Source organism: Protopterus annectens, chromosome 3.part0 (assembly GCF_019279795.1).
Source record: "Protopterus annectens isolate FY-2018-M chromosome 3.part0, PAN1.0, whole genome shotgun sequence".
Classification (NCBI taxonomy): Eukaryota; Metazoa; Chordata; order Ceratodontiformes; family Protopteridae; genus Protopterus; species Protopterus annectens.
The window spans coordinates 1,962,814,109-1,962,839,484 of record NC_056731.1 but is presented as its reverse complement, the minus strand read 5'-3'; the positions used below and the strand labels follow the sequence as shown (position 1 = coordinate 1,962,839,484).

Below are 25,376 nucleotides of genomic sequence, written 5' to 3'. Positions count from 1 at the left end.
GGACAATTGATATACGTACAGTAGCCAATAGTACATGCAATAGCAACATTGTATGCATACAATATGACACATAGTAAAAATAATACAGATAGTAATAATCTCAAAACAGATACTGTTGTAAACTGTTGGACATATCAGATATTGCTGTAAAATGAAACAGATATAAGAAAGGTGTTCCGCAAGATGGTAGAATGAGCTGGAGAAGACCTAAGGTTTAAGGTTTTAATGGTGTCCAAGACTCCATCATTTACTCTTACTACTCTTATGCCACAAAAGAGACGTTTAGAATCTTCTGGTACAGATGTGGAGATGTTTTCTGATTCTGTTGAATACTCCTTGACCTACTCTTCATGGATCCATTCTTCAGACCAAGTGGCCTCTGATGATTATTTCTTTTTCCTGGGTTTCCCTGTTGAAGAAGCTTTATTTGGGGAAACCATCTCTAACATGATTGAACATTTTGAATGTTAATCAAAACATATTTCTGATGTGCGAAAAATATATCATCTTTTAGAGGTAGACACACCTGTCCCTCCTGTCCAGGGGGGTTTATTTGATGCCTCTGCAACTGCTGCTGATTCTCAGTCACCAGCCTCTAAAGGCCCTGATAGATTTTGTAAAGTACCTGAAGATTTAAAGTTCTTGTACAAGAACTCCTTGGTAGATTCTTCCATGTTTTGTAAACTCCTGCCTCTTGCTAATGCCCTTCCCTCAGATAGACTGCGTAAAAAGGTGTATACCCTTCTTCCACCCTTGCTTTCAGAGCTCTGAGCTGTCAGACCCAAATGTCAAAATATGTGCCACCTATCTTAGAGAAAGTCTTTTCTACAATAGAAGGATCAGTCAGTAGGCAACAGGCCATGTCTGTGGTCATTCAGACCTCACAGGTGGCCAAGCATAGCACCAAATGCAGCTATAAAATACAGTGGCAGCTTCTAGAGCAGTGACCATAGGTTTTATTAGATGGTGTAAATGGCTGCACTCTAAATCCCTCACTGAGAACATTAAAGCCAAACAGCTTGACTCTCCTTTGGATAGGGGCCTATTATTTGCTCCTGATACAACCAGTTTGTTTAAAGCATTACAGGAACAGGGAAAAATTATTGCAGACAATTTTTTCTTTATGTACCCAAATAACAGAAGAGCACCTACATCAGTTTGAGACCTAAACTTTGTGTTGGAAAAGCTCACCCTGCCCCCTTTGAACCAGCAGCTTCAGCAGAGTTAAAGTTTCTCTCATGAAAGACCGCCTTGCTTCTGGCCATCACTTCAGCCAGAAGAGTATCCGAGCTGCAAGCACTAATGGCTGTGGAGCCCTTCATCATTTTCCATGCTGACAGGGTCTCCCTCAGGACTAACCCATCTTTCATGCCAAAAGTGGTGTCAGTGTGGCTCTCAACCAATCCATTCATTTGCCCACTTTTTTCCCTAACCCACAAAACAAGGGGGATAGGATACTGCACTCTCTAGATGTGCACAGACAGCTCAGATTCTATTTAGACAGGACTAAATCATTCAGAAAGACTGATCAATTGTTAGTCAGCTTTGCTGCAGGAGCAGAGGGCAAAGCCATATCCAAACAAACCGTTTCCAGATGGATAGCACACTGCATCCATTTCTGCTACAAGCAACACGAGAAACCTTCCCCCAAGGGGGTCGGGACTCACTCTACCAGAGCTGCCTCCTCCACCTCTGCAGCTTTCCTCAGAGGATTCCCATCAGGGACATCCTGGAGGCTGCAATTTGGACATCTGTTCATACCTTCACCAAGCATTACCACCTGCCTGTCTTCTCCAAATCCAGGGCAGGCTTTGCCACAGCAGTCTTGCAGGGCATCCTAGCCAGCCCCTAGTCTTCTTGACTGCCTCCACCCTTTTCTTCAGCTTTGGGAATCAATCAAAATCTGATAACTGCAGCAGTGAAACACGAAGAACATAGTACAGTTGTGTACACTTACCATAAATGCAGATGCTTGAGTGTATTCACTGTTGCAGTCCTGGTTTCCCTCCCTCCACCCCCCTTTTCTCTCTCTCTCCTTTCAAGGAACTTTTTGGTATTTACTTTCTACTGGTGGGGGTTCTTCCACCATATCCTGGCTCCCACTTGGGAGCTCCTGACAGGGCAAGAAAAACTGATGTAATGGCGTCGGCTGCCTTACTTTATACTACTGATGTCCTGATGTCAGTCCTGAAGCGACAGCAACCAACGCAGAAATACTAAGCCTCTGGTATTCAGGCCGACTGAGGGCTACCCTGGCAGCGATAACCCAAATGTGATGACTACAACAGTAAATACACTCAAATATCTACATTTATGGTAAGTGTGCACAGTGGTACTATCCCAATCATCTAAATCAGTTTGTGAGTTCTAGATGGTCATGGTTCAGTCCACTCTGCCTTTTCTACCGAAGGACGGCTGGATGTGCCCTATAGATATTCAAGATGTGTACTATCACATCAAAGTAAACAGGTGCACTCGAAGATATCTGTGCTTTCAGTTGTGAGCCAGTCACTACCAGTTCAGAACAGCCTCTAGGGTGTTCACCAAATGCATGGCTGTGGTAGCAGCTCATCTCAGACTGCACAGATTGAGTGTTTCCTTATTTAGACGACTGGCTTCTTTCCGTATCAGCCAAACATCGCCTAGAGAAGGCCAGGAATTACTTACTCCAGTTGTGTCCATTTCTACAGATTGCAATCATTCTTTCCAAGTTGCATCTTTACCCAGTTCAAGTTGTGGAGTTTATAGGAGCTCACCTGAACACTGTCAGTCAGTTTGTGTTCTTTCCCCAAACCAGAGTTCATACCCTAAGATTGCATGTCAGACAGATTCTAGACCATCCCTCTTCTCTAACAAGATTGATTCCTCAAGCTTTTTGTTCGATGGCTGAAGCAATCACCTTGTTTACCTACAGCTCGCCTTCACATAAGAGTTCTTCAGTGGACACTGGCAGTACAATAGTGGATGCTTCAGCACCCTTTGAAACATCATATAAAAATTTACCAGCCTGCAAAAACTCGCTGCTTTGGTGAACACAGTCCAGCTAGGTTTATCAGGGATGTCCCTTTGTCCTTCCACCCCGGAAGGCCATGTTGACCACTGGTGCCTCCCAGTTGGAGGGGGCATTTCTTGTGATGGACTGTTCAAGTTACATGGTCCCTAGAAGAGATCAGTTTGCATGTCAATGTTTTAGATATGAGAGCGGTCCTATTAGTATTGCAGGCCTTTCAGAACTCTCTCTGTCTAAGAACAATTGCTATCCAGGCAAACAATATGTCAGTGGTTTGGTACATCAGCAAACAAGGGGGGAACCAGATCTTATGCCTTTTACTGAGAAGCAGTGAGAGTATGGCAGTGGGCGATCTCTTCCAACTGCTTTGTTGTAGCAACTCACATAATGGGAAATCCATTGACAATCTCGGCAGGACCATCCTGATGCCACATGAGTGGTCTTTCAATCATGCAGTGACGGAAGAGATTTTTCATCAGTAGGATCAACCTTGCTGCAACCTTTTTGCCTCTCTCTCCAACGACAGGTGCATCAGGTTCTTTGCTCTAATTCCCCCTTGCTGGAGTCACTGAGAGATGCTCTAGTCCATGCTTGGCCCTCCGGTCTCCTGTACGCTTATCCTCCCCTTAATACCCAGATTTCTCCAGGAAGCACACACAATGGTTGAAGAGCAAGGTAATGCTTATTGCCCCTTTCTGGCCTCTGCAGGTATGGTTCCCATTCCTTTAGTTTCATCTCCAGTGTCCACCTTGGACATTCGACCCCAGTCCATATCTGCTATCACATCCATTGGGGTTGAATCATCCAGACATTCAAGGCCTAAACTTGACCACATGGTTTCTCCAATTCCAGTGATGGTTAGACAGTACATGCTTTCCTCTCCAGTTTGTCAAATCTTATTTTCGTTCTAGAAACCTTCTATGAGAAAAATTTATGAAGTAAATGGAAAAGATTTTCCTACTGGCAGAACAGAGAAAGTTTTGATCCTTTTACTGCTCCAGTTCCTGTTGTATTAGAATTTCTTGCTTCAGTCTTTCAGTGTGGTGCCAGTTTCTCCATCGTAAAAGCTCAGCTTGCAGCCATCAAATTACCACATAGAACATAACACTTTCCTGTTAGCCTCTTCCAAAATATGTAAGGCATTCCTTAAGGGGTACCCTGCTGCTTAGACCTCTGATAAAGGATCCTACTGCATTTTGGGAAGTTAATGTCCTATTACAAACTTTAATACACTCCCCTTTTGAGCCTTTGGCTAAGTCAGGTCTGAAATCTCTCTTGTTACTGTTTCATCTACGAGGCGAGTTTCTGAACTCCAGACACTTTCTTCAGATCTGCATTATTTGATTTTTCACAAAGACAGAGCAACTTTACATACAAACCCTTCCTTTTTGCAAAAAGTTATCTCTGAGTCAAATATAAATCAAGTAATCAATTTACCAGTTGTCTCTTCATATTTTGACAGTAAGGGAGACTACAGGCTATATATTTTAGATGTACATACACAACTTCATTTTTACCTACATAGAACAAAAAACTTCAGAAAAACTGATCCAGCTGTTTGTTTCCTTTGCCAAAAACAAGTTGGGAAAACCAGTATCCAAAGTTACAGTCTGTTATCCATCTGGCTAAGGTATTTCCTTTGTCTGTTCTCTGAGAGGATTGTCATTAGCCGAGCCTCCAGAAGCTCATGCAGCTAGATCCATGGCTACATCATTGGCTTTTTTGAGCCAAGGCTTCCATTGATGTTATTTATGCTGCGACCACTTGATCCAGTTGTCATACTTTTATTGCTCATTACCAGTTGGATGTCATCTCTAGAGGCAGGGCTGCTTTTGGTTCTGCGGTTCTCCAGAATATCCTTCCATGAGGGCCACCCATGATTATCGTAGCTGGGGACTCTGTCCCATTCAGTGAGGAATGAATGAAAATGACATAATCAAATATTGAAGTTATGTACTCACTATATGCATCTGTGTTGTCCATTTTCATGCTTCCTCAACTTCCCACCCTCCTTTCCCTTATCCTTTGAGTTGCATTGAAACCACTGTTTCCAGTTAGTCCCTATTCTGTACCTGTACTGTTTGTTTTGATTATTATTATTATCATTATTATGGTTACTTATGCCCTAAGGCATACTTAGCAGCAACAAACATGATCTGAGGTAATGTAGCAGTAAGGGAGGGGCAATATGGATAAGGGGAGGAGCTCAAGAGTTGGATCCAAGTATCTAAAAGATAACAGCAGATTCAGATCCGAGACCCATTCTTTGAGGAAGAATGAAAATGGACCACACAGATGCATAGTTATGGTGAGAACATAACTTTCATTTTCTATTTCTTATTGGGTTTTTTTGCCAGCAGCATTAAATTTGAGTAATAAGTACTTAGGAAAACAATATGATGACATAAGGTAATATACTTCAACATCTTACTTCATTCTGGTGTCTTGGTATGAAAATGCCTTCAAAGGAGTAAATCCACTATGATATATATCTAAAAGCATCCAGTTATGTAATTAATGAACTACTTAATTATACTTATATAATTAAAAATCACAAGAAAATTAAACGTGAGTTTTTTTTGTAAAATAATGTGAAGCTAAACAGTGCCTCTGGTTAATGTTGATAGTGACTATGAAGAAACTGTTTATTCAGAAATATTGGTTTACGATTTTGGTGTGAACTTTAAGAACAAGGTGAGATTATAAATACAAACAGTAATGATGGTGTAGGGTATGTAAAATTGCTGTTGCCTAATACACACATTACTTTGTCGCCAGAACATAATGAAGTTTATTTCAATAATACTTTTTCAAAAACTGTTAGTCTGAAGGCTGTGGAGAGTTTTATATAAAAGACTGAGGAGGAAGGCAGTATGATTTGATATATTTACAACCAAGAACCAAAAAATAAGAAATTTCTAAAATCAGCACAATGAAATACTAAAAAATGAAAACAAAAAATGCCATGATTATGCGTAGTGCTTTCAGTCAGTTCAAAGATGAAATTCATCAGAAAGGTCCAATGAAAGCCAACACTTCAGGTAAGTAATCACCACTATAAATCACATGATATAAAACAGCCAGTCAACTGCAGTAGATCGATATAATTCTGTTATACAAATCATGTTAACTTGATAATATATAATCTTAATCAATTTAAAGCATTAAAAATAGTGTGGCTTTCATACTTCATCTGCCCATAAAATAAGGATGATACTTGTTGAAATTGTATCATTAATGTTAGCCTCTAGTCTTATGACGACTTTGGTTAAACTCCATATGAGAAAGAGCTAGTGGGACCTGAGAAGCATGTGGCTGCAGTCCGTGTACCCTCTGAACAAAATCCTACCCATTATTCCTTCTTTTCCCTTTAAATCCCGTCAGTGGGCTTTCCAGAGGATTCAAAATCTGGCGATGCCCTTTATACCCCTCTGGATCAATTAAATATTGACAACAGATGCATCAGACCTTACTTGGGGGCTCAGAGTTGATTCAAGGTTTTTGGAAGCAGAATTCAGAAGACTCAAAGACACCACATCATTGTCAAGGAGAGGTTGGTGTCAGTTTATGCTCTCCAAGCCTTTAAAAACATCTGGTTGCAAGACCTTCTTATGGTAGTAACAGACAGCAGTACAGATTTGTGCTGCATAGACAAACAGGGGAATCTACTCCTACTGTCTGTACAAAGCAGCAGTGCTAGCCTGGGAAGTGGCTATCCAGCAGAGCTTCTTTTTCTAAGATGTCTATATTTTGTTATAGTAGTATGCCCTAGCAGACCAGTGAGTCCCTTATGAAGTTATAGAGAGTCTGTTTAACCTCCCCTTACTGTCAAGACATGAGATTTTGCTCAGATTTTGTTAGCTTGAAAAAGGGGTTTCTGCAAGACTTCCCATCCATGCTCCTCTGTATTCATAGTTTTAGGTAAACCTGATTCTGATAGCCCCTTTCTGGACAGACAGCCTTGGTTTTCCTTGCTGCTGCTGTAGCTGAAGAAAGGGAAGCCCATCATCTTGCCTATTATTTACACCCTGCTGACCCAACACAAGAGGACCCTGGTACATCCCAGTCGTGAGAATCTGAAGCAGACTGCCTAGGGTTTAGTCCTTTGATTCCCCACTTGCATAGCATCTCCTATTGCGGTACTTTTCATGTGTAAGGAAGACTCGTAAACTTAATGCTGAAAATCCTACTTGGTGTATGGAAGTTGTTTTTATAATGGTATGCATCTTGCTGTGTCTCATCCAAAAAGGCTTCAGTGCAGCATGTCCCTTACAAACCCAAGTGTCTTGTTCAGTGTAGGCTTGCCCTGTGCACCTGTAAAAATCCATTTGTTTGTCTCTGCCATTTTAAAATGTTTTCTTATCCCAGACCCAGTTCAGTTTTTAAACTCTTCTTGAAAGGAAATGTGCACATTAGACCACATTTGAAACCAGTGACTTCACCATGGGATTTCATTTTATTCTGGAAAAACTTATACTCCCTCTTTTTGAAATACTTGTGAACTGTGCTTTCACGTTTCTGGCTGGGAAAACCATTTTGTTTATCACCATTACCTCAGCCCAGAAGGCATCTTTGTTGCAGGCCTTGATGACTGTAGAGCCATTTACCTTTTTCCACCACAGGACAAAGTATGCTTGAGGACTAGGGAGTCCATCCTTACCAAGGGGGGGGGGTATTCAAGTTATCCCTGATTCAGGTCATCCAGTGACCAGTGTTTTTATTTATTTATGTTTTTGTTTTCTTCCTAAATCCCTTTTCTCAAATGTAAGGATAAAGCACCTGCTTTTAATCTGTGACAGCTGAGTAACCATACCAAATTATGGAGAAAATTTGGACTAGTTATTGTACCCTTCAAATAAGGGGAAACTAGGTGGACAAGCATCCAAGCAGACACTTTTAAATAGCTATCTAACTTCATTGCCTCCTCTTAATTATTATGGAAGGGCTTTGCAGAAGTAGGTCAGAGTTTATTCAGCAAGAGCAGCAGCTGCTTCTGCTCTCTTTTTTCAGAACTGTTTTTACACACAACATTTGTAAGGTAGCTTCCAAGGCAAAAAAGAACATGAGGGGGAAGAACAGCCCCAGAGGGATGAAAGGTCAGAGGCAGGCATTAGTGTTGGAAGAAAGGAGTCGAGTCCGCTTTTCCTTATAATACTTACTGCTGTGTTTCCACACACCTTTCCTTCTCCCTTCTTGGAGGTGAACACTTGCATTTCATACAGAACTAATTTAGTTTGACTACTGACAGGAGAGTAGGGGAAATTTTATCTGTGGGTTTTAAACTGCCCCCCCCCCCCCTCCAATGCAGCCCTTTCCTTTTATGTAAGTAATTCCAGTTCCACAGAATGATACCATCTGACACTGTCTACTAAATTAGTTTCTCTTTTTTAGAGCAGTGAAGAGAGCCCCTCTTTTGAAGCAAGGAAGCTGATTGTATTTCGGGCTGTCTCTGGTCCCAAAGAATGGTGGCCATTGGAGACTCATTTTAGGTCTGTCAAGGCTGTTCAGCTTTGTTAAGTGCCTATGCTCAGGATGCTGACTCTTGTCTAATGCTTTTTCTGATCTCATTGGTGCTTTTTGTCTGAAGGATGTGTGTGTCTCACGTACCTAGCCACAATAATCGCACAGCAGTACTTCAGGTATAGGGTGAGACAAGACCACTATCATTTTTATTCCATACTGGTTTGTCTTTGTACAGCTGTCATGGTCATTTCAAAATACCTTTTTACAGTGTGGGATGCCACTATATACTCATGCCTGAATTTCCCAAGCATTAAGCGAAGGCCATTCAGAGGGAGCTGAAATTCATGATACTTTTCATTTATTTGGATATATTCTTAAAGTTGCCAAAACTTTAACATGGCCATGTAGATGCCATAGACATTTATGGGGATTCTGCTGATGCACAAAGGTCAGCTTTACCTTTCCAAGCACACAGAATTTTATTCAAAACTTTGTTACAGATTTACAGATCAGACACTTATCTCTTATTTCAGTCAGCGCCTTCAGCTGTATGTTGTCCAACATTTTATGGTTCCAGTAGGAAACTGCATGTGAATAATTTTCAGTGGAACCTAAAACGTGTCTGCAACAGCTCATTCCTCCATCAGTAAAGGTTTTTTTAGTGGGCTCAGCAGGTAGAATGCAAATAGGACATGCTTATAGTGCTCCATCCTGGGGTATTTTCTTACCACAGATGCCTGAGAGTTTGCCTGGAGAGCATATTTGGAAGCCGAAGGAGCACAGAGCAAATCCAATTCATAAACGTAGCATCCTGGATGAGATCATAGCTTTGGTCCTCATTTTATGAGCATTCAATGAGGCATTGATACCAGGCATCCTAAGGACCGTCACAAATACCTCCATAGGAATGTAATAGATACAGAAGGAGTAGATCACACTTACCAGCTTTACAGATTGGCAGGAGTAGTGTGGGAAATGGATTTCCAACTTGGAATGCCTCTTCAAACATCTTGTATTTCATCTTCCCAGAACACACTGATGGTCAAATTAAGCTGAACCATACACACTACCCATGATTAGAAGCTGAATCCCAAATACTTCCTCTCACTAATGCAGAAAATGGGGCATCCATTGATGGACCACTGTACCTGTTTGTGTCAGACAGGAATTGCTAGCTGGGGAAAAACTTTTGTTCAAGATTTTCCTGAAAAAATATAGGTAGTGAATGCCTTCAGCATTTCAAGCATAGGGGAGCTTCTGTATGCCCCCCCCCCCCCGTATATGGAGTTCTGCAGAAAATCAGAGTGGAGAGGGCCAAGGCGCTTTTGTTAGCTCCTTTTGTAACCAGGATATCCGTGGATGTTTTTCATATTTTACTGTTGCAGGGCTATGTCTTGGGATTTTTGCTTTGCCTCTAGAAGCCTAGATGTCAGCTTGAATACTAGAGATTTAACTTCCCCCTCCTGGCTCATTGGACTCCCCCCCCCCCCCCCCCCTTCTGACACTGGTGTAAAGAGTGATTGGTCACTGCCATCTTCAGTTCTTTATTGCCACATTTTGATGGTTGCCTTGTTCAGTACTGTAGCGTCGTCATTAGTTCATTGGTTGGCCTGAATCCAAAGACTCCGATTAGTACCCATTGGGGAAATTTATTATCTTTTCTATATCGGCTGCTGTTTGTAGATGTCAGAGCATAAAGTAAGTAATTAAGGTGTAGGATGCAAGTTCTGCATACAGATTTTTCTCAGTTTGACTTTTTTTGCCTGGGCCTAGACCATGACATGCCTGACTCTCCCCAGTATCCATAGTTTAATAATAAGACTTGAGGCATTTTCAGACTGTCTTATGTTTTCATGAAATTTTAAAATACTGTCCCTTCCTCCAAGAGAAGGGAGCCTTTTCCCAGGGAATTGGAAGGAGCTGGGGGTTTGGTTTATGTAGAGGAGCTTTCTCCAGTCTTTTTCTTAGATTCTGATTCTGAGAACACCCTCCTCTTAGCCTTCCCATCAGAGGATTTATAATTTGGAGACTTCCTTTACAGCATAAGGGACTCTTACAACTAGGGGTCTAAAGCATTCTATGAAGCTTAGATCAAGTACAGTTATTTTCTATTCCTGCCTGTACCTTCCTGGATGATGCTTTCAGTGCAGCATCCAGATTCCTAGCCTCCTTGACCCCAGGGTGTGTGAATCCCACAAACATTTTATGAGAACCCAGTGACAGATGCTTCAATAATTTCTGTGAATTCCAGTAAGGGATCAAGTGTGGCTGCATCCAAAAATCCAGTTCCAAATGACAGAGAAAGTAGGATGCTTGATGGTTGTAAGAAAAAGTGTACATCAGTTACCCTGGCAATTAGGTCCTTCAACTACCAGTTTCATATCGTCAGATCTCAAGAGTCTCTCCATGAGCAACTAAGAAGGACAGAAGGAATACAGGACAATATCTTTAGGAAGTTGATACTGCGTTATGCAGCCTCAGCTCTTAGGCTCTCAGACACTTGGTAAATTGTGGCTAACATGCAGTACATGCATTATATAGGGAAGTTACTGTGGAGTCTGTGTTAAGGAGACATGTCTAGATGAGTCACCAGCCCCTTCCAGAGCATGCCAGGCAAGATCTCTCTCTCTGGGATAAGACGCTTCTGTTAGACGACCCTAACGTGATTCGAAAACGTGACCCTCTGATCTGGAGTCAGACACACTACAGTTCAGCCACAAGGTAAACAATAGTCTGCTAAGGACCACTTTCAGTTGTCTCCATCCAAATGTTTTGAGAATTACTGATGCAAAAGCTGGACCTTTCCAGCTAAATTGGGTAAAGGCAAACTACAAAAAGTGGAGAAGTGTTACATTCCATAATAAATGGTGAACCAACACCAAAGGAAGACCTAGGGGCCACAGATCCAGGGTACCCACAGGGAGCAGCTGTGATTCTCCTCAGCACGCCGACCCTTTGTTCTGCTCCCTTCAGTGTCTGCCAGAAAACATGGGTAGCAGATTGACACTTGGTGGACCAATGGGAAAACATTGCCCAGGATAGGTGTATTTTGTAGGTCATAAATTTAGGCCGCAGCTTACATTTTCTAAAAAAACACCAAGGTTCTTCTGTACTCCACCTGTACCCAAGAAGCTGATGCACCTGATGTTGCAACAGGTAGGCGGTCTGTTGGTACTGAGGGCCATAACATTGGTACCAGAAAAAAGAGAGTTTTATGTTGGAGGGTATACCATGCCAGCCTTTGATTCATCTGGTTCCAGTTGAGATGCATTTCTCTAAGACTGGCTAAGACCTTCCTAGTTTTTCATAAGAACATTGTCACTTTATGCACAAACACTGCCTTTATGCCCAAAGTAGTAACTTGAACTTCCTTTAAATCAGGCTGTTCAGTAATATTACTTTTTCCTTTTCGACTGAAGAAGGAAATAATGATGTAATGTGATCCTATCTCGCCTACATTCTCTACAGATGGGTTCGGAGCCGATCCTCTGCTCCGACTCGGCCGTTATACAATAGAACGCAGTCTCTTATTGGCTGAGTCACCTCATATCCCAGGATGCACCACCACTACTTCCCCAGATCTCGTTTGCCGCTTTCCAGCATAGACGTGGTCTTGGACTTGGCTGAGCTAAGTACCTCTAGTCAGAAACTTTTTCTGTCAAATTTTTCTATAAAACTCACCCAAAAGCTGTTTTAACGGCTAGTGTTGTTGTGTGATTGTTTTTGGTCCCTTTTTTGTGGAAGATTGTGTGTATTTGTTGGTGAAAGGTTCCGTTTTAGTTAGAGGGGCCTAGCCCTACCTTAGGCGTTTAAATTAGAGCCTAGGTTGTCGGTGTTAACTGTGTTTTGTCCTGTAATTGGTGTTAATTTTTTCTTTAAAACCATGTCTAAAGAACATAGACCTTCCGGTTTTAAAAAATGTGTTAAGTGTGGTTATAAAATGTCTATAACGGATGATCATTCCTTATGTGTATATTGTTTAGGTCCCAAACATCTACAGGAGTCCTGTAGTGTTTGCCACGCTTTTTCCTCTCGAGTCCTCCAAGAGAGGAAAAACAAATTGATCTTAAAAGGGCTCATTGCCCCTTCTTTTGAGGAAGCCTTATCTTCCTCTTCTTCTCCTTCTGGCAAGTAGAAAAAATCTTCGGCTCCGACCAGTCCGTCGGATCCGATAGCAAAAAAGTCTAGGCAGGCTTCTCCGTCGACTCCACGGACTTCGGAGCCGAGGGCGGAACGGTCTGCCTCAATGTCTCCAGCCCCGACTCCTCTGGCTTTGGAGTCGAGAGCTCGGGCATCGAGAGGCGTGTCACCTTCATCGGCTCCACTGCCTTTGGAGCCGATGGGGGTTGCCCGCTCAGACACTTCCGCCGGGCCGAAGTCCACATCGGCTCCAAGGGAGATTGCAATAGTAGTGGAACCTCCCTCGGCGCCGATACGCCTCGAGCCATTACGGAGCCGGTCCCCCAGTCTTTCGGAGCCGGCGGAGAAGTCGACTCGGACCCGGTCGGTCTCTTCTCGTTCTTCGAGGGTGTCCGATTTGGACGTAGACAGGGTGCTTCAGAAGCTTTTCCAGTCACCGGTCTTCGCAAAATTGATCTCGGCTCCTGCCCAGTTGGCTCTGGAGCCGATCTCCCATCCTTCTACTTCCATTCCTCCTCCGACAGCCTTGGCGCCGTTGGAGTCGGTGTTGGTGGATCCGGTCGAAGTTATCGAGTCGGTTCCGACTCTAACTTCAACCCCGTCCCTCGGGTCGGGGTTGCACTGGACCTCCTCTGTCGGCCCCGGGGGGGATGCTTCGGATCCGATCCTTTCGGTTCCGAGCCTCCCTCTAGGTGCGTCGGCTGCGGGGTCTCCGGTTACTATTGTGGCCTCGGGAACGGGACCTTCCCAGGATTCTGGGGGTCCGGCCTTCGATGCCATGAGAAGTGCTTTAGCCAAATCCTCTGTGGCCACTTCGACCTTTCCACCACCACCTTCCTTGGGCATGGAGACTGGCGCTTCTGGAATCCCCCTGTCTCGTGACAGCGGAGCCCCTGGGCCTGAGGTTACCCCCATTGGGGGTTCCCTTCTTCCTGGAGGTTCCTCCGACACCCTTTCGGAGGAACCGCCCAGGAAGAGACAGTGTAAGAGGAAACACGTCGACTCCCCTGACGAGTCCCTCACATCGGATACCGACCTCGATGATGCGGAGGGGTCCCCAAAGTCGTCTTCGGAAGATGTCTCCTTTGCGGACATTCTGGAAATCCTTAAACAACGAGGCGACTGGCAGTCCAAACCCCTTCCGCTGAGGAGTCGGTTTTCCTCAAGGCCTTCGGGGCTCAGCCCTCCGCCTCCTGGGTGTCTCCGCCCTTCGATGAGCTTCTGGATTTGATCTCTCGAAGGCGTGGGAACACCAGATTCTGTGGAACCGGTGCCAGCTCGTCCCAATAAGTTTCTCTCGGCACCCCGGACAAGGAGTTTTATCTAAAGGTGTGGCTGTAGATGCTATGGTGGTGGCATCTGCCACCCAACAAGATGTGGCAGAGGCTTCGACGTCCATCCATCCCCCTAATAAAGAGTCTAGGAGCATGGATCGGTATGGCAAGCGTACCCTTTCTTCAGCGACCTTTACATTAAGGTCTCTGAATTATCTGGCACACTTCACCAGACTACAGAGGGATCTGATCAAGGAGCTGTCGGATGCCCTCTCGGGTAACTTACCTGAACAGTTAACACAGACGGTTAACTCTCAGTTGGCTACCCTATCCTCATTATCTAACTCGTCCATGAGGCTCATTTCCTATGCGGCCGAAGGAGCGAGTAGAGCGGCTGGGACAGGTGTTGCTCTACGGAGACAAGCCTGGCTACGCCTGTGTCATTTTGCAGAGGCCTTTAAGTCTTCCTTTGCCGACGCCCCCTTTGATGGGTCCTCATTGTTTGGACCCAAGGTAAAGGACACTTTGACTCGCGAACAGGAGGGTAAGACTTTGGCTGCCGTAGGAGCCCGCTTTTCCACTCCCCTCAGGCCTTATCCCAAGGCCCGAAGGGGAGGGAAAATGTGGTTCCGTAAGTCTCAGAAGCCTTACTCGTCGCAGCAGAGCGATCCCCCTTCTAGAGGCAGAGGAGGGGGAAATTTTTCAGGGAGACGCCGTCCCAGAGGCGGCGGAGGCCCCTGCAACACTGGAGACCGCGAGTCCTTTCGTGGCTCCTCCTCCTTCCAGCATCCCTGAAGGAGTACCCGACTGTGCAGCTCGGAGCCAGTCGGGGTCGTTCTCGAAGCACCTAAAGGCCTGGGAAGATATTACTCAGGACCAATGGGTGCTTCGAATCATTGCCGGAGGTTACTCCATCCCCTTTGTTCAACCTCCCCCACCAGTCCAAAGAATCCCGGACCCACCACCCAGTCAACGGGATCATGCAGCCAACGAAGTATCAAAGCTGCTTCAAAAAGGAGTCATCCAACCTGTCCCCGCAGACCAGGCCGGATTAGGGACTTACTCAAGATTCTTTTTGGTGCCAAAAAAGACCGGGGACTTGAGACCCATTTTGGATCTCAGCAAACTAAACCGATTTGTAAAAAAGTCCAAATTCCGGATGGTCACTTTACAATCCATTCTCCCGCTTTTGGAGAAAGGAGTTTGGATGTGCTCCATAGACCTCAAAGACGCCTACTATCACATTCTGATGGATCAGGCGTCGAGGAGACACTTACGCTTCAGCCTAGGAGACAGTCATTTTCAGTTCCGAGCACTGCCCTTTGGTCTCACCACAGCCCCCAGGGTGTTTAGTCGTGACTGCTCACTTGAGAAGTCTAGGATTCCAGGTGTTTCCATACCTAGACGACTGGCTCCTAACTGCTGCCTCCAGGCATCTACTCTTGGAAAGTTTAGCAGCCACTATCGCACTGGGCAAATCCTTAGGAATCACCTTCAATTGGTCAAAATCTGTATTGCAACCATCTCAGCGTATTCTGTTTATCGGTGCAGAAATAGATTCAAGGCAGATGCGAGTCTATCTCCCTACAGAAAGGATTGCGACGCTTCAGTCTCAGGTCCGGGCCCTAATCCTCAGACGTCGTGCTCCAGCAAGAATGGTCCTACAACTGTTGGGCTCCATGGCAGCCACCATTCTTCTGGTCCCCTTGGCAAGGTTGCACATGAGGATACTTCAGTGGCTCCTCTCAGTCCAGTGGTCTTATCAGGACCTTCCCCTCAGTCACCGCATTCTGATCACGGACACGTGCAAACAGGATCTTCGTTGGTGGCTTCTATCCCCCAATCTGAATCAAGGGCGACCCTTCGTTCCCCCACTCCCCTCTGCCACGCTGACTACGGACGCCTCCCAGACAGGGTGGGGGGGTCATTATCTGGACAGGTCGGTCCAAGGCACGTGGCACCCCGACGAGAGTCTTCTTCATATCAATATCCTGGAGATGAGGGCGGTGCTTTTAGCGTTGCAAGCACTGCACGATCACCTCCCCCAGGGTACAATTGCCATTCAATCCGACAGCATGTCGGTAGTCTGGTACCTAAACAAGCAAGGATTATTAGTGGAACTTACTAGTATAGTTTTAGAGAACAACTTCATATATTATGAGGGAGAACTATTCAGGCAGACCAAAGGGGTAGCTATGGGGGCGGCTTGTGCCCCCATATATGCCAATTTGGTCTTACTGGATTGGGAGGAGAATGTCATATTTGACAGTTCCTATTTTGTTAATGTGTCCTATTACTCCCGGTTCTTGGATGACATTTATATACTGTGGAATGGTGATACACAGTCATTCATAGACTTTACTCTATATTTAAATGAATCTAGTGAGTTCTTAAAATTTACCCATGAGTGTAGTACACATGGAGTAGCGTATTTAGACACACTAGTATATTTAGAGGATGGGCAATTTAATTCTAAGATTAATAGAAAGACAACCTTTTCTAACTCTTACTTAGATTATAGTAGCAACCATCCTTACAAACTAAAATACAATATATATAAGGGGCAAATCATAAGGGCCTTGAGAATGACATCGGATAGAAAAGAAACAGAAGTTGAATTAGAATACATAACAGATCTATTTAGAGAGAGAGGTTATGATGAATGCATGATGTCAGACACAGGAAATTATGTTCTAAAGGAGTGGGGACAAAAATACACACCTCTCTTAGGTAGTAAACATATAGGAAGTGAGAACATGTCATGTACAGAGGCTAATGATGGGAATATGAAAGACTCATCATTCAAAAAAGCTTGTATAGTGCAGTATGGTCCTTTCTCAAACCAAATTAAAAACATATTAATAAGGAATTGGCAAATAATAACTATGGATGAAGAAGCACAAACAATATTGGGTCCTAAACCGAATTTTGTGTACAAGATGGGAAAGAATTTGAAATATCTGCTTGAGAATAGTCCCACAAGAGAAATAAATAATGAGAAACACACTAGCAAATGTGGGGCATGTGGACAGTGTAAACACATTTGTGAAGATAGGACAATTATACTAGAAAACTACAATAAAACTACAGTTAGACCTGTACAAGGTAACTGTTTAACTAGCATGTTGATCTATTTGGCTAAATGTAATACCTGTCCTGCTTTTTATATTGGCAGGACGGAAAGACCATTTAAGAAAAGGATGTACTCGCACATATACAGTATTAGAACTAAGGATGGAAAAAATGCCCTATTCAAACATATTAATGATGCGGGTGTAGATCATGATTTCAAATTTGCCATCTTAGAAAGAATTAGACACAACCCCAGAGGAGGCAATACAAAAAATCAGTTGGCATATAAAGAATATTGGTGGCAAATATACACAGATGCGATGACATGGCCTGGTTTAAACGACTACATTACAGTTAAGCCACTTCTGATAGTTAAAAGTTAGTGTAGTAGCAGCCACAACTTTATTGTTGTATTTGCTTGGTGCTAACAAAATCATATATTAGAGCAATTTATTTATAAACTCATGTATACTTATTAGCAGTATTCATAAGATCATATCAGTATTGACAGCTTATACACAGTCTTGAAAATTTGCAGGCACAATGGCAACATTAGGGATATGTATCTATTTGGTTAGTAGCAGATAACCTTTTATACATTTTAAAAAGGAACACTATATTAGGAGCCGAAGTATAACCTCCATTTATTATATAAAGCATGACATTTCAAAAGTATGTTTTGAATGTTTCACGTTTAAATATATAAGAGTGAAAAATACATAGATAGATAGTACTTTTGTATTTTAAATCTGTTATAGTGCACTGTAGCTTTAAGCATTTTTGCATTTGGCGCCAACACTGTGTACTTAAAAAATGAATGAGAGTTAATTTAATTGTTCTGAGGAAGCTCGTGGTGTACGAGTGAAAGCGCTTAACTCATTGTTTGGAAAATAAATGTTTTAATTTTTAACAGCTTTTCAACAGTTTTTAGTGTATTCATCTTGGCTCAAGAGAGATTTTTATCTTACTCGTACTGGGGTTTGATTTTACAACTGGCATCTGTACTGTGTTCTACTGTGGAAGCCTGACTTTTGGTTCCTGACCGTTTTACGAGTGCATACAGTGATCTGGTTTACTGTTCCAACTAAACAAGCAAGGAGGAACCAGGTCCTATCCCCTTTGCAGAGAGGCCATGAGAGTATGGGATTGGGCGATTGCTACCAAGCGTTTCCTAATGGCAACGTACATTCCGGGGAAATCCAACGTGATAGCCGACAGACTGAGCAGAGCTATTCTCTCCCCTCATGAGTGGTCCTTGAACAACAGAGTGATAACACAGATTTTCACAAGATGGGGAGTCCCCTGTTGCGATCTCTTCGCAAGCCCCCTCAATGCGAAATGTCACCACTTTTTCACTCTGGCCCCAGTTTCGGGGGAGACTCCCAAGGACGCTCTAGTCCACGCTTGGCCCTCCGGTCTGCTATATGCCTTTCCACCGGTTCCCCTTCTCCCCAAGGTGATTCAGAAGGCGATTCGCTTGAGAAGCAGAATGATATTAATCGCCCCATACTGGCCTCGGCAAATCTGGTTCCCCTTTCTTCACAGGTATGCATTGGAGGGTCCTTGGTTCCTGGACCAAGTTCGGACCTTTGACTCATCAGTCAGGACAACTCCATCAGTCCCTCCATTCGTTGAAGTTGACAGCCTGGCTACTCCTCTTCCAACCATAATTAGGAGCCACTCTTTGGCTCCTGAAGTCATACACATCTTGTCTTCGCCCAAAAGACTTCTACAAAGAAGATATATAGCAGTAAATGGAAGAGGTTTGCTATTTGGGCCCAACTCCGAGGATTAGACCCAATGACAGCCTCGGTATCAGAAGTACTGAAGTTTTTAGCCTCCCTGTTCCAGCAAGGTTGCTCAGTATCTACCATTAAAGTACAATTGGCGGCTATTTCCAATTTTCATGAAAGTGTGCAACCTCCCTTAATGAGCAACAAGCTCTGTAAAGCCTTTATTAAAGGAGCTTGGCTTCTACGACCCCCCACTTCGCAACCTGCACCTCCGTGGGATCTGAACATGGTATTAGGTGCTTTAACCTCATCCCCCTTTGAGCCGGCAGCAACCTGTGATCTGAAATTCCTTTCTTGGAAAACTGTCCTTCTAATTGCTATTACGTCAGCCAGACGGGTTTCAGAGCTTCAGGCTCTATGTGTTAAACCACCTTACTTGGTATTCCACAAGGATAGGGTATCTCTTAGGCCAGACCCGTCTTTTATACCAAAGGTTTGTTCTAATTTCTGTCTGCAACAGTCACTGGAGCTACCGGTCTTCTTTCCCAAATATTCCAATAGAGCTGAATATACTTTTCACTGCTTAGATGTGCACAGGCAATTACGCTTCTATTTGGATAGGACACACAAAGCACGGAAATCAGATCAACTGTTTGTGTCCTTTTCGGATAATAGATTAGGCAAAGCCGTCACTAAAGTCACTATTGCCAAGTGGATCAGGGACTGCATCACTCACGTTTATCTCATCTCAAACAAGGAGCTCATAGCTCGGTTAAAGCTCATTCTACTAGGGCTATGGCCACTCGCAGCTTTTCATTCCAAGCTCTCTATTGGCGACATTTGTGTGGCTGCCACGTGGACATCTTCACACACCTTTGTTTCTCACTACAAATTAGATGTGGCATCCAGGGGTCGAGCTTCCTTCGGTTCCACAGTTCTCAGGAGTGTTTTCCAGTGAGCCACCCGGGAATTAGGTGCTAGGGACGCTGTCCCATCTGTAGAGAATGTTGGCGAGATAGGATCACATTACATCTTTTAGTTATGTACTTACCATAACTTTAGATGTATGGGATCCATCTCGCCTACATTCCTAATAACCCACCCTCCATCCCCCTGCCTTGTAGACCAGGAGAGACCGGACGATCCGAAATTGATCTTCTTTCCTCTCTTGAAAGACCTGAGTATGTTATGACAATAGTATGTCTCTGTGAACATGAGTGCGAACAAACAAGATCTGGGGAAGTAGTGGTGGTGCATCCTGGGGTATGAGGTGACTCAGCCAATAAGAGACTGCATTCTATTGTATAACGGCCGAGTCGGAGCCGAGGATCGGCTCCGAACCCATCTGTAGAGAATGTAGGCGAGATGGATCCCATACATCTAAAGTTATGGTAAGTACATAACTAAAAGTTACATTCTCTCTATGTGCACAGGCAGCTCGGATTTTTATATGAATAGAACTATACTAAGTAAAAAAGTCTGACTAACTTTTTTGTTTATTTGTTTTTAACCTTTGCAAAGGAAAAGGCAGGGGAACTGGTTAACAAGCAAGTTACATGTAAGAGGATTGCCAGCCATATTGCATTCTGTTACTACCACCATGGGAAACAAATTCCTGTCTGTGGTAGAGCTCACTCTTCTAGGGTTATCACCACAGCTTTTCTTGGTTGGGAATGTGTTTACTCAGGTTGTTATGGAAGCAGCCACCTGGTCCTGTCTCTACAAATTTACCAAGCATTTCAACTTAAGACTTGTTCAGGGCAAGGACAAGTTTTGCCTCAGGGATTCTGGATGGTTTAGTGTCCCTTGCTTCTGTTTCAAGTCAGCCACCTATTCTTACTTAGTTCTGAGAGTCATCCCAAGAGTCAGCACTGTGACAGTGAGCTACAAATAACATATTATACACGTGTTAGGAACTTACCATAATTGCAGTTATTTGAGTAGTTTCTCTGTTAAAGTATCAACTCCCTTCTCACATGCTGTTTCTCTGAACCAGTGTCCTGAGGTTGAGTACTCAGTTCACTTCCTCTTTCTTTGACCCTTTTGCCTGGTCTCCCTCATGCACCTTGGCACTGGATGGGGGCCTTCCTTGGATGGGTCATGCTCTGGACCCTAGGTAGCTATAGCTTGAAATCTGGGGCAAGAGTGATTTGAAGATGGCAGTGGTGAACTACCCTTTACATCACTGATATGATATCAGAAAGAGTGGTATTCTAGTGAGCCGTGAATGGGCAGGTAAAAGCTCTGGTATTCAGTCCAGCCTGTAAGCTCATGCAGGCATGAATTCCATTGTCAGTACTGCAACACTGTAATATACTGAGACATCTGTGGTTATAAGTTCCTAACCCAAATGTAGTTTCTCCCAGGTGGTGCTGCTGAGAAGTGAGGAACTTTTTTTGCTTTTACAACAATGCAACCTCCTAATGCACAATAGAGGCTGTCATTCACCCTCAAACCAGATAGTCTCAGACTGGTGGCATGAATCCTTTCAGCCTATTATTCATGGATTGTATCTGAAAGGATGGAAGTTTGCATACTTAGTGCTAGGTTTCCAAGCTTCCTGAAGTCCATTTTATCCAAGTGGAAGAGATTTTTGCTAGTGATGTTCTTCTGGTGAAAATTCTTAACAGCAACTTGAGAATGGATGTCCTTCCATATCTGGAAGCCTTTCCCAAGTCTTATTAAAGTGCACTTTTCAACTGTTACTGCTCGTCTTCCAGTTCCCCTCATCTTTCTACTTTGTTATTAAGCAATTTTTTTAAGAGTATTTCACTTGAATACCCTAGAAAACTAGTGCCTTCTCCATGGAACCTTAATTTTATGACTGAAAAACTAACACTGGTCACCTAAACTAGAGGTATATGTATTTATTAATACACATTTTAGTTCCTAGTCCCCAGTGACCATCTTCTCCTGGTTGCCCAGTCAGGCCATTTGTTCCTTTGAAGGTGAAAGCTGTACAGTCCATTTGTAACTTCTGTTGGCAGTGGGTGAGCAGCCAGACTAGCGAGGCCATCATTTTTGGGAAGGCATAGGCTCTTACTTTTAAGGCCTACCAGATCCCTTGCAACTTTGTTCTGTCCGTAGCAGTTGGTGTGTAGTGGATGTATGTGATCTATGTGACTCCCGCTTTTGTAAGTTGCACCCCTTAATGTAGTTGCCTTTAGAGCAGAGTATGTCTAGTGATCTCTGCTCTCCACAAGGAGTTCTGCATGGAGTGTGCACTCCTTCACTTGAGCCTCTAATCTCTCTCCTCAAGAAGTGAGCAAGTTTTGCTTGTTCATTTCCCTTTCCCAGCCAGCTTCTTCAATACCAAGATCTGTTGTAGCATTCAGCTTTTTGAGCTTTTGTCATTTAACCTTTAAATGGCAATAACTTATAAACAAAGACGTTGGCAACCTTCAAACACTGGACCCCACCCACTTTGGGTTCGTGAAGGGCCGATATTGTCTCCTGAACCTGATTGACTTCTTCTAATCAGTCTCCAGAGCTGTGGACAAGGGGAAGGAGGTCCACACAGCCTATCTGGACCTCACCAAGGCCTTCGACACCAACCCTCACGTAGATAAACATACTAAGCTGATCATTAATCCCTACATCATTTGATGGGTTGTCAACTGGCTTACTGACAGAGCCCACACTGTAAAAGTAGCGGACTCCAAATCCAGCTCCAGACAAGTGACAGGTGGAGTACCTCAGGGTTCAGTCCTGGCACCGCTCTTGTTTGGGATCTACTTCTCTAAAGTACAGGCCAACACTAAGGGACTCTGGCTAACAAAGTTTGCAGATGACTGCAAACTGGGAGCCATTAATGAATCCCCAAATTATGTGGATATCCTACAAAAGGGCCTTACAGAAACAGATGCTTGGTGCCAGAGCCATGTCCTCAAGCTCAATGCCAAGAAATGTATAGTTATCCCCTTTGGGAGAAAACATGTACCCGTGAATTACCACACAAGTGGCTGTACACTAAACACCGAAAGTGTGATAAGAGACTTAGAGACACAGGTGGACAGTGGTCTCACCTTCGATAACCACATCACAACAGTCAGGAAATCCTTCTGTGTGGCACACCTAATCACTAAGGGCTTTTTATCCACTGTACTCATCCCTCATTAGCCCCATTATAGAATACAACGCCCCGTTTGGTATGTACCTCTCAAGACATGTACAGCAACTGGAAAGGCCGCAGAAATACCTCACTAAAAGAATCACAGGCCTAAAGCAGATGCCCTATGCTGACCGTCTAAAAAAATCCAGCTGTACTCTGTCGCATATTTTCTACTCAGAGGCGAGCTCTGCTCAGCATACAAGGCCATGTCAAACCCAGAGCTGTTGGACATGCTACACTTAAAGAAATCCCAATCCCTCAGAGCCACATGCTCCATGGATCTAAACCTTGTCATCACAATGAACAAAACATGCTGGAGGGATAGGTTCCTGACCCAGAGACTCCCCAGACTCTGGAATAGACAGCCCATAAATGTCAAGTAGAGTGCCTCTTTGGCCCTGTTCAAAAGGAACCTTGACGATTGGATGGGAGATAGGAAATTCACCCCAGGGATCACGTCAGTTGCCCTGCTAGACAGGGGTGCAGGGAAGTAAATATTGTGGGAAGAAATAGCCAGGGAATTGTTATGGCTAGGCTTGTATAGGCCAATAAACTAGTACCAACCTATGAGAAGTTTAGTAGTACTGCCTGTGGTTTTAACCACAGACTACTGTGGTGGATTTTCTGTATTAGACATAACTGATGTTTGTGTACCATATCATTTGATGTGTGGGAGTCCTCTTTAGTGGGTACTTGGCCCACTTCTGCTAGTCCTGCGATGCAGGTATGTAGAAGTGATCCAACTTGGAAATTCTACCCAGGGACCAAGCAGTTATTGTGCTGCCCATGTATCCCCACTTCCATTTCACTGACGTTTTTGTTCATGGTTAAGGACAAATTGATGGGCTTGGCATAACATGCCATGGCAAGTACCAACACAAGGTAAGTGTGCCCTTGGGTGCAGGACTGGGAGAAAAAAAAAGGAATACTGAAGATTGTGTGAAAGGCAATCTCTCCAGATAATTTCTGGAGTAGAACTCTTGTCACTTCATCTGAAATGGTTAGTGTTATGTTATTTCTCTCCCTTTTTCCCTGTGCTGTATCAAAAAAAAAAACAAAAAACGTGCATTTCTTGTACTTTTAATTTCCAGATTCATTGATTTGTCACTGCTTCTTTAGGTTGTCATTCTTTTATTCTGCAGTGTTGGTTGTATTTTGCAATGTTTTCTTCCACTGTTCAGGTAACTGTGAGTCTTTAACTTTCTTGAACTGTTAATATTATTGTGAATGAAGGCTTAATGCCCCATTCTGTCATGTAAATTAAGGTATTCATTGTTGTTTTGATAATGACATCATTAACCCTTACTTAGATTATAGGCTGTCCTCGGTGTTTTAAACAAAGTAAGTTAAGAAAGCTAATTTATTTGTATGCAGATCCAATAAGTATGTTTTTTTTTTACTAGAAATTTGACTAGACTTTAGTTCCATTATTAAATGAGCTATTAATATATGTTTCCTTCTGTCTGTAATTGATGCAGTCTTTTGTCTGAATATTACAATTTCTCTTTTGCAATTTTTGTGAAAAATTTACAGAAACAGTGTTACATCGTGCCCTGCAAAGGTAATGTCATATTTTCCTAAGGCAGTACTCTTTCTGCATTTATGCTTTTCAAGTCGCTATGCATACTTATGTTTGTGTGTTACTTGTTAATTTATCCAAGTAATTTCCTCTATAAAGATTTCATTACATGGCTTTCACTTCAGATTTAATTTAAATAGAAAAGAATTCTGCAGGTAATTCTGAGAAGTCTTAATCCCTGTTTTAGGCTCTTGGATTCAAATAGAGGTATGTGTAATAGCCACTGAATTTAGGAACTTTTGTGTAATATAAAAGTTATAAGTCAAAATGTAATCTTAAGAATACTTAACTGACAGTATGATCCACCCGTTAAGACTATGAGTTTAAATGCCATTTCATTTACAGTCTTTAAGTATTGTCTCAGCCTCCACTTACTGTTTGTAGCTGTAAACAGGTTAACTAACCACACAGTAGCTGGTGGATCACTCTTGAAACAGACAAATGGAGCAATCCAGGACTGTCTTTATGGGCTTCATTTCGGTTAATCTTTGCCATCAGTCACAATTTTGCACATTTTTCAGGGGCTTCTGCAGTTGACTGTGCACCTAGCTCCTTTGCATTAGTGATATCACATATTGACTAGCGAGGCATGCCAAGCCACCTGAGCCCACCATTTTCACAATTTTTTTTCTGTTGCTCTTAGAAGTAGGGCCATGATCTGGATATATTTGGGTGAAGTACTTTTACATTTATGGATAAAAAAAAAATCTTAAATGTGCCTGTTTTAACCAACAAATACAAAGCCAATACCCTGATCAGAGTAATTTGCATGGTGTGTTAGAGAGTTCAGTGCAATGTACTGTCATAAGCTGACGTAACTTACTTAAATATCCCACACTATTTTAGCACAGGTCTGGGCATGTCCTCTGATGATTGACGGACTATGATTGATACTGAAGCCATACAAACAGTTGCTGTTTCTCTTGGTTACTGACACTCATCCCATAATAGAAATAAATGCAGGAGATTATGGATAATTTTTAGTTAGCTAAAA

At 43.2% G+C, this 25,376-nt stretch overlaps 1 protein-coding gene across 6 annotated transcripts in view; it reads left to right on the top strand.

Annotated features, from left to right (window-relative positions):
* NKTR (natural killer cell triggering receptor) overlaps window positions 1–25,376 on the top strand; it is a 1,518,686-nt gene that overhangs the window by 586,910 nt on the left and 906,400 nt on the right. The window contains exon 1 of one of the 6 annotated variants that reach the window (XM_044066056.1): window positions 24,347–24,364. The exons of the other annotated variants lie outside the window; for them this stretch is intronic. The gene's annotated coding sequence lies outside the window, so the exon portion shown is untranslated. Of the gene's footprint in view, window positions 1–24,346; window positions 24,365–25,376 lie in introns of those variants that run through there. 6 annotated transcript variants of the gene reach the window in all.